Here is a 10,872-nt window from a genome sequence, read left to right as displayed (position 1 = left end):
ATCAATACCCATATCAATAAATAAGCGATTAAACGTTTCGGCCACAATCTGGCCATCTTCAGTAATTAAACATCCTCTTAAAACGCAAAATTTTTTACATTTAGTCGAAATAAGTACAACGGTCGTATGTTAAAATAGATTAAAAGTGTTCTTATTAGTGTGACGATGATCGTGCGGCAATATTACAACACCAGCTTATATGCCAGGACAAAGTAGAACAAGAATTTCCAGATTCTAATCAGAATAAATTTTATAATCTCGTTAATCTCTTATACTCGAAAAATAAAGAGTAGATGCGTTACCTGTTTTACAGTCAAAAAACGAAGCGGTGGATCTCAAACATTACTTTTGCACAATTAAAATTTAGTCGTGACATTGTGTGTTGTTACTGGTCATATCATGTATTTTACCACTATTTATATACCAAGTGAAACTTTCGAAAGTACCAGAACAATCCTTGAAGGAAAAGGAGAATCTACCTAAGCAAAGGAAGATAAATATCGGGTAAACCTTCCGTGTCACTTTGCTTATTGATACCTCTTGTTTGTTTCTTTATATGAATCATTTCTGAAATTCTTCTTTTTATCAAAGATCGTTCTGTATCTAAAATTTTTATATTCTCCCAATTCAGATTATGCATCTCGCTAAGACGATGACGCGAAACTATGGAGATCTCAGAGGACGGTTTCTTTATGTCGGCTTTATATTCCTTTATCCGAGTTTTTAATTTTCGTTTCGTTTGGCCCACATATGATGATTCACAGTTTTTACAATTTATTTTATAAACTAAACCGCTTTTTTCATGCTTTGAAAGAGAATCTTTTCCTGTCTTAATAAACTTGTTCATTGTGTTCATGGGTTTATAGGCTATATTAAACCCATGAATGTGTGAAAGTTTTTTGAACTTTTCGGATACCCCACCAAAATACGGTATCGTAAAAAATTTTTTTGAATTAGAGTTCGAATTATTTTCAACATAGTTCTCTTTCAAGTTAATTCTATTTGCTAAAGTTTTAATTCTATTGTTTATGGTGGAGAAAACAAATTTCAACGGATAGCCATTACCCAAAAATACATTAATTAGTTCAATAATGTTTTTTTCATGGAATTTAGGATGAGACAAAAATATAATTCTATCAAGTTGACCGATGATAACACCTCTTTTATGTATTAATGGATGATTTGAGAAAAAGTTTAAATATCTTCCCGAATTCGAAGGTTTTTTATAAATGTCAAAGATAATCCTTCCTTCTTGTTCCATTAATTTAACGTCTAAGAAATTTATACCGTTTTCATCACCATAATCCACAGTAAACTTTAGTCTTTCGTGATATGTATTAAACAATTCCAGCAATTCATCAACGCTCTCTTTATGCACGGCTAATAAAATGTCATCCACATAACGAAAATAAAAAGATATAAAAACCGATATTATTCTTGGTAATAATTTCTTCTTCTAAATCCTGTAAAACCATATTGGCAAGTATCGGAGACAAAGGAGAACTCATTGGCAAGCCGAAAATCTATTTAAATATTTTATTGTCAAACGCGAAAAATGTGGAATCAATTATGGTCGTGATCGCTTTGATGAATTCGTGCAATGGAATTGAAGTCACATTAACAATATCACTCCACCTACGTTCAATACTTCTTATGACTAATTCAGTTGGAATATTCGTGTACATGGAGACAACATCAAAGGATACAATGCTAAAATCCATATCCATAGCTTTGCCATTAAGTTTATATACTAAGTCTAAGCTGTTTTTTATATAACCAAAATTATTCACAATATTCTTCTCCAATATGTTTTTTAGAAAGCTCGCTAAAGGATAAAAAGCGCTGTTTATGCAACTAACGATTATTCTTAGAGGGTGACCCTCCTTATGAATTTTCGGCAGTCCATATATCCTGGGAAGTTCGCCGTTCAAAAACATACAATTTTTTATATACGTTTGAATCAATGTAACATTTGCTTTTCCAATATTTCAATAATTTTCCAATATCTGCGGTAATTTTATTCGTAGGATCTTTTTTAATTGAAATGTATGTGGAGTGATCATTGAGAATGTTATACATTTTTTCTTTGTAACGCTCACAGTTCAAAATTACGGTAGTATTGCCTTTATCAGCTCTAGTAATTAAGATATCTGTATTGTCCGAGATCAACCTCTTCACTTCCGCTACACCCTCACTCAAAACAGTGTTTTCATACGATTTGATATTACATTTATTAATAAATTTTAGAATCTGAACCGTTTCATTTCTAATGTTTTTGCTTGTATCATCGTCAGCTTTGAAAAGGTTACCTTCCACATGTTTGATAAACTCACATGTAATAACATCCTTGCTCACCAAATTGTTAGGTAAATTAAATTGCTGACCTAGCTGTAATACCATTATGGCTTTATCAGAGATATTAATATTACTTAAGTTTATTAGCCAATGTTCGTTAATATTGCGTATATCAAACATTTCGTTAAATATGTCCGGAGTGATTTTGATATTGTAACCCGAGTGAATTTTATTCGAATTCGTAATTTTAGTCAAACCTGTGTTAAATTTTGAAGGCGGAACGGAAGCAACAACACCCACCTCAGACTCTTGTTCTACTTTGTCCTGGCATATAAGCTGGTGTTGTAATATTGCCGCACGATCATCGTCACATTAATAAGAACACTTTTAATCTATTTTAACATACGACCGTTGTACTTATTTCGACTAAATGTAAAAAATTTTGCGTTTTAAGAGGATGTTTAATTACTGAAGATGGCCAGATTGTGGCCGATACGTTTAATCGCTTATTTATTGATATGGGTATTGATAAACGCTTAAATAATTCATTATTGAATAAAGCTTTAATCATCATAACCGACAACCTGTGCTGTGGTTTTTTATGTTCTTCGTTTTTTTAATTTTTAAATAAATATTGTAATAATTTGAGAAACGTACTGTATAGGAAAATATCAATACTTTTATAAATTTCATTTTATTTCGTCGAATGTTAAGGATAAAATTATTACACCTGAATATATAATATAATTCTGAATCTCGGATGATGATTCTGAACACAGCAAGTAGACCGCGCGCCGAAATATTGCTCACTTCAGTAAGCATTCGACTCACTCGCACAGTGATTTTCTGAATTGAAGAAGTATTTTAATAAAATTTACCAGCATGGAAAACGATAGAAATGTTCGATGAAATCGCACATGTTAATAAAGTGAAAACTGCGATTTTTGATGCTGAGCAAAATAAAACAACATCTTTGTCGCTCTCAAAACAAAATATAATTGATGGAAAATTTGTGGTCAAATCATTTTATACAATCATTTTATACAAAATACGACTACCTAAAAAAATGAAAAATTCCATGCTTTCTGAAAGAGCAGAGATTATTGAAAAGATAATTTGAAATTTGTGACAGAAATGATTCGTGATTTTCATTTAAAAGAAGAATTACTTTTAGTGAAAGAATGCATTACACATGAAGGTATTAACACGACTAATTCTAAAATTTCATTACCAACTTATTACAATGACAATTGAAAATTAATAAATTATCTAAAATGATAACACATGAATTGACTAACACAAACTATAGAAATCAAACTTTAAACGATTGGAGCTTAATGCTTGTATGATTCTTGTGTGAATTTATATACGTATGAAGTCCCCAGAAACGCATCAAAATGATTTTTCGGTCTTGAAACGCTAACTCTAAGCTGTCGTAGTAATATCACGAGTTAAATTGATAAGCAACGATCGCCCGCTCCTCTTCTTTCAGCCTGCCCATCATCACTTTGTAGGACATTTCCCATGGGTCCGCCTCTAGAGTATCCAGAAGATTTCTCCAGAGGGACGTCTTATTTCTCCGGATGATATTCCTCATCACGCAATTCGCCTCCATAACCCTCGGATTATTTCCGGAGACGTCGCTACATGGCATCTCGCCCTCGTCAGTCTTTTTCGTATACGATTACAAGATGCTCTCAGTGCGATCTCATCACTCCACCAGTAGACCTTCGGCAGAGCCCGCTTGCGTCACGAGATCTGAGATTTCTGTCGCAGTCCTATTGTTTACATTGGACCTCCGCCGTCGCTTCCTGCGACATAATTTGAGGTTTCGCTTTCATTAAATAGTTCCTTACTTTGTAGACGCTCCATCTAGGAAAACACGTCTCTCTATTCGTCCTCCCAACGATTGTATTTTGGAGATCCCTAATCACCCCATCAGTATGTAGCAATGATCCGAGAAAGATTCAATCCCCTCCACTCCACAACACGTCCGGCAATACTCCGCGACGTCCACGTAGTGTTCACGCAGGACTTGCCACGTGAATGCACACACGTGGGCTAATAGGAAAGAAAACCTGCTGAACTAGACGAGCATACAAGATCTGCTTGCTCACCCTCCCGGTTGAGCAAGGTTTTCCTTCCTATTAGAGGCCCCTGAATCTCACGCTAGGTTTCGAGCAATGAAATCCCCCAACACCGGCTTACCCCGGTAATCGGCCATGTAGACCTCCAGTGCCCGAAGATCCTCGTCAAACTTAATGTCTGCAAGACTGGGAGGGGTGGAGGGAAGTAGCAGCTAACCATCTGTCTTTCCTCCCCAATTCATGGAGACAAAGTCTCTCTTTCTATGGAGTACCATGCACAGAATCTTCCCGGAATGTCAACTCCGAAGGGACGCTATGACACCTGTTCCACTGGACAGTGCGAACGTCGATCCTACTATTTGGGTCAAGAAACTTAATCCTTTTGACCTGAGACTGGACCTCGTGCGATCTCAGGTATTCGAGGGAAATGAATGCGAGTGATTTTAATAAATGAAGGGAAATACCTTATGTTACGTTTATTAACAATAAAAAAAAAAATAGAAAAATGTTACATATAATAGATTTCTTCCATCCCTTTTTTTTATTATATAAAAATATAATTAACACCTTATAGGTGTGTGTGTGTGTGTGTGTGTGTGTGTGTGTGTGTGTTGGTGTGTGCGTGTGTGTGTGGAGAGGAGAAAGAGTTAGCGAGTATGGGAGGAAAGTGTTGCAGGAGCACGTCGGAATGAGGTGCTTATAAAGGACGATGTAAGGTGTGGGGATTTCTGAGGATGTACATAGTGACTAGTCTGTCCCCTTCATAGGAGGGGGACGTAAAAAACCGGAACATCCGATTCCAGTCGACTCGGCTCGGGATTCAGTTGAAATGGGAGGGGCGGGAGTTGATCCAAAGGAGGAAGAGGGAATGGGAATCCTTCTTCGTGAGGAGGAGGGGGAGGGAATCGTTCCTCGAAAGGAGAAGGGGGAGGAAATCGTTTCTCGAGAGGAGGAGGGGAATAACCGAGGATTTCTTGGATAGCGGGATTAATAACAGGAGGAGAGGTGAGATCTAAGGGTTGTGTCTGTAATGTTGGTGAATAAGAGATCTCGCTAAATTGCTCGTCGGTCGGTTGAGGCGGCGCGATTGTGGGTGGCCCAAGGGGACGGTTTCGCCTACTCCTCCGAACATAGGGAGTTCTTCCGCGTTTTCTAGTGGTACGCACTACAAAGGGTTAAAATGACGTGTATGTTCGTTGGAAACGGACGCAAGGGTATATAGATACAAATGTATGTGTTTCCATGCGAGGAAACGAGGAGATCGACTGGAAAGAATAGCGACTTACTATTAGTTGCCCAAGATATCGGGTAGGTTCCGGTGGGTGACTCGTCGAGATCCGTCGTCTGCGGAGAGCGTCAGAATAGCAGTCGCAGTGGCATACGCCTAATGATTTCAGTGCCGATTTGCCCAGAACTTCGCATTCGTATGGAACCGTGAACTGGCGTGATTAGTGCGAGTTTTAGTAATTCCCGCACTTCCCGTGACAATAGGTCAACTCGTAGACTGCACGTGAACCGAGTGGTTTAAAATTCCGTACTGACGCTCTACGCTTCCGCGGGAAGCTCTATTTATACCCCGAAAAAAGGGCGTTGTGCCCTTTATCTAGGATGCAAAAGTTGCAATATCATGCGAGATTTACGATTTTTATAGCGTCCTATCGTTGTTGATCTAGAGTACATCGTTAAAGTAGTTTTGAGAAGAAAAGAAGTGATTTACGGTTTTTCTTAAAGAGCCAAGATTGCTCCGAGACGGATAACGAATTCTGTTATTCTAGCGGAAAATACGGCTAAGTAAACAAATGGTTACCGTGCACAAATAGGTTTGCGTGCAGGGCTACCATTGTCAGTTACGAGTCTGACAGATAACACTCCCGTTGGAAGTTATCCTATGCGTTTTACGATTTTTGTAAGTACAACGTGGCGCCTGTTTTTCTAAGATGAAATTGTTAGTCAGTCTCGGATGACAAAGCCTAGATTTTTATTATTACGTGACTTCAGTGCATTTATAATGTCTTTTGCAATCTTCTCTTTTCGGGCCTACATTAAGGTTGTTATTCTTTCTGGGTTGATTGGTATTTACAAGTTTTCGCGGAGCCTGTCCGGTCCCTCTTTTCAATTCTGTCAGACCGTTATCAGAAGGCTCCGCTCGAGTTTCGCAGACACCAACCATAGTCGCGACGTGGAGCCGAAGAAAAAAAAATCGTGACGTCTGTAGGACGTAACAATTTGATAAAATTTATGTAAGTATCCGAACTCTGTTAAGAATGGTAGTATATATTTAAAATATTAAATTATTAAATTCTTTATAATTTGTTAAATTATTAAATTATTTATTTCAATTAGGTTTTGCAGTTTATATTACAAATAAAATAGACAGAGGTAAAATTTGGCTTGGGATGTTTCTGCTTTGGATATAGTTCTATCTGCTGGGTATATGTTCTATTTTAAATAAAAATATAAAAGTACGTAATAAACGTATACACATATATACATATATATATATATATATATATATATATACCGGGTGTCTCAGAGCACCCGTACCACCCTTTTAAAAGGTAGGGATGTGTTTGTACAAAAAAATGGTTCAGACAAAATTTGCAGGATTTCGGGAGATCTATCTGATGGTGACCTTGAATTTGACCTTGAGGTCGACCTTGGGCATAACTCAAGGTCAAAGTACCGTTTTACAAATGTAAACCCTTATTCATGACATCACAAATGAAAATAGCGGAAAATTTTACGTCCGAATACGTTATCAAGCCTAGGTCAAAATTACCCTTAGAGGTCATGTGGAGGTCAAGTTACTTTTAGACCACCCGTATCAACCTTCTAAAAGATATGGATGTGTTTGTACAAAAAATAGTTCAAACAATACTAGGTATTTACATAGCTATGATGCATCCATCTGCTGGTGAATTTGAATTCAACCTTTAGATTCATTTGTAGTCATGTACATCGATTTTTAAAGATCCCTAATTATCAAGATCTTGAACAGTCGATGCCGCCTGTGTCAGCGTTACCCAAGATGTACCACGTGGAGGTCACAAGGTCGGACTTACACCTCGTCGGGGTGCTTTTTTAAGGTGGTTCCCCTTGCCGTCACCTTTGTTCGTACGCATGTGTTCAGTCTAGATTTTCGAAGTGTCCTCCACGTGCATGTATGCAGGCTGTTATTCTTCGTTGAAAATCATCCGTCACCCGACGAATTTCGACAGGATCTAGAGACTGGCTTCTCGAATTCTGTTCTTCATGTCTTCTGAAGTCGTAGGTCGTTCGCGGTATACGAGGTCTTTTATTCTTCCCCACAAATAAGAATCCAAAATTGTAAGATCCGGTGATCGTGGTGGCCAGTTATGTGGACCATATTTACCTATCCATTGGCCGCGAAATATGCGGTTCAGTTGTTGACGAGCAATGACAGACGTGTGGGCTGGACATCCATCCTGTTAAAACCACATATTTAGACGTAGTTGAAGTGGAATATCTTCAAATAAACGTGGGAGTTCGTTTTCGAGTAAATCGACATACAGAAAACGGTTTAGATTTTCTTCAAAGAAAAATGGTCCGACGATATGCGTATCAACAATTCCGCACCAAACATTGATTTTCCAGATACGTTGATGATCGATTTCTCGATATCAATGTGGATTCTCTTGCGCCCAATAACGGAGATTATGTGTGTTCACTTCGCCGTCACTTTTGAAGGTGCACTCATCAGAAAACAAGATACTTCTATGGAAAGTAGGTAATTGTTGAGTAATCCAATTACAGAATATCAGTCTTTGTCTATGATCGTCCAATGTCATGGCCTGGTGAAGTGACATTCGATATGGATGAAATGAATTTTCTCGCAAAATTCTACTGATAGTGCTTCTACTTATTCCACTATCTCTTTCTTGTCTTCTTAAAGAATCGGTAGGATTTACAAGAGCAGAAGCAATTATATCAGGTGCCCGTACTGCACGAAGCGGACGATGAATTTGCATTCCTTTATTATAATCCGGTTGGACGATACCTTTTTGAATTATCCGCCGCTGCAAACAACTGAAAACATTGCGCGAATGCGGTGTACGATCGGGATATTCATTTCGCCACATTCTTTCAGCTTCGCGAAAACTTCCAGCCCTACCCAAAACCGACAACATTAACGCAGCTTCTTCGCTTGAGTAAGACATATCTACCTATAAATGAATAATAATTCCCGAATATTGAAGTACCTAAGTACCTACCTACCTAGGTATAAAACGCACCTAAAAAAAAAACCTACAGTTTATAAAACTCTTAAGCGAGCAAAGGGAGAAAAGCAAAACAAACAAGTAAGTTTAGTTCAGTTCAGTTTAGTTGAGTTCAGTTCAGTTCAGTTTAGTTTAGTTTAGTGTAGTTTAATTCAGTTTAGTCGATTTACTCGAAAACGAACTCCCACGTTTACTTGAAGATATTCCACTTCAACTACGTCTAAATATGTGGTTTCAACAGGATGGATGTCCAGCCCACACGTCTGTCATTGCTCGTCAACAACTGAACCGCATATTTCGCGGCCAATGGATAGGTAAATATGGTCCACATAACTGGCCACCACGATCACCGGATCTTACAATTTTGGATTTTTATTTGTGGGGAAGAATAAAAGACCTCGTATACCGCGAACGACCTACGACTTCAGAAGACATGAAGAACAGAATTCGGGAAGCCAGTCTCTAGATCCTGTCGAAATTCGTCGGGTGACGGATGATTTTCAACGAAGAATAACAGCCTGCATACATGCACGTGGAGGACACTTCGAAAATCTAGACTGAACACATGCGTACGAACAAAGGTGACGGCAAGGGGAACCTTAAAAAAGCACCCCGACGAGGTGTACTAGATGGGGTGAAAAGTAACCTCCTTGACCGCCAGAATGCGCCACTACTGCAAAAAAGTTTATGGTGCCTTGTAGTCCGTTCATATTTAGGCAGACATGCCAAGTGGCAGTGCGATACTGCCCTTAGTTTTGTTTTGAGAGCTGATTGTTGTTGACGTGTTTGCGAAAACGATTTTCGTTCTCTCATAAAACATTATTTTTTGAGAGGCAAAACGGCGAAGGAAACAAAAGAAAAGTTGGATAAATATTATGTGGCTAATACTCCGTCAGATTACACCGTCAAATATTGGTTTCGAGAGTTTCGTGGTGGCCGCAACTCCACTACCGATGAAGTCCGCAGCGGCAGGCCCTCCGATGCGGTTACCGAGGAAAATGTCAAAAAAATACATGAAATGGTGTTGGCTGACCGGAAAGTGAAGGTGCGCGAGCTAGCAGATTCTACAAAGATTAGTACTGAGCGAACACGCCATATTTTGGGCGAGATTCTGCATAAGAAAAAAATTTTTTTCATTCCCAAGGAGGTTACTTTTCACCCCACCTAGTAAGTCCGACCTTGTGACCTCCACGTGGTACATCTTGGGTAACGCTGACACAGGCGGCATCGACTGTTCAAGATCTTGATAATTAGGAATCTTTAAAAATCGATGTACATGACTACAAATGAATCTAAAGGAAGAATTCAAATTCACCAGCAGATGGATGCATCATAGCTATGTAAATACCTAGTATTGTTTGAACTATTTTTTGTACAAACACATCCATATCTTTTAGAAGGTTGGTACGGGTGCTCTAAAAGTAACTTGACCTCCACATGATCTCTAAGGGTAATTTTGACCTAGGCTTGATAACGTATTCAGACGTAAAATTTTCCGCTATTTTCATTTGTGATGTCATGAATAAGAGTTTACATTTGTAAAACGGTACTTTGACCTTGAATTATGCCCAAGGTCGACCTGAAGGTCAAATTCAAGGTCACCATCAGATAGATCTCCCGAAATACTGCAAATTTTGTCTGAACCATTTTTTTGTACAAACACATCCCTACCTTTTAAAAGGGTGGTACGGGTGCTCTGAGATACCCGGTATATATATATATATATATATATATATATATATGTCTGCTGCTGCTGCTGCTGCTGCTGCTGCTGCTGCTGCTGCTGCTGTGTGTATGTGTGTGTGTGTGTGTGTGTGTGTGTGTGTGTGTGTGTATAGAGAGGGATACAATAACTCTATCCTTTCAGAATATTCTCGTTATTTTTAAATATATTTATATAATAATATATTTATTAAAGTTGCATTTTATTTTATTTTAAAAGATGGAGGTGATCTTGAAATCTTCGAAGCGCCTGCATCCATAGATAAACCGTTAGTAGTATATTATAACTTTTTGATGCTACACAACTTCAACAAATATATCATTTCATATCTCTAAAAACAGCGAAAACATTCTAAGTGAATAGAATTATTGCTTCACTTTATATATACATATATAATAGAATAAATACGTACATATAAAATAAAACATATTCTAGATTTTCTTGACAATTAATTCTTTTGAATTTAACTTTTTCGCTCCTAACGTCAGCTATGACATCCACGAAGCGATCCGTATAATGCTGGCTTTTC

Source organism: Acromyrmex echinatior, chromosome 10 (genome assembly GCF_024713525.1).
Source record: "Acromyrmex echinatior isolate Ae372 chromosome 10, ASM2471352v2, whole genome shotgun sequence".
Taxonomy (NCBI): Eukaryota; Metazoa; Arthropoda; class Insecta; order Hymenoptera; family Formicidae; genus Acromyrmex; species Acromyrmex echinatior.
Note: the sequence above shows the minus strand (reverse complement) of the source record.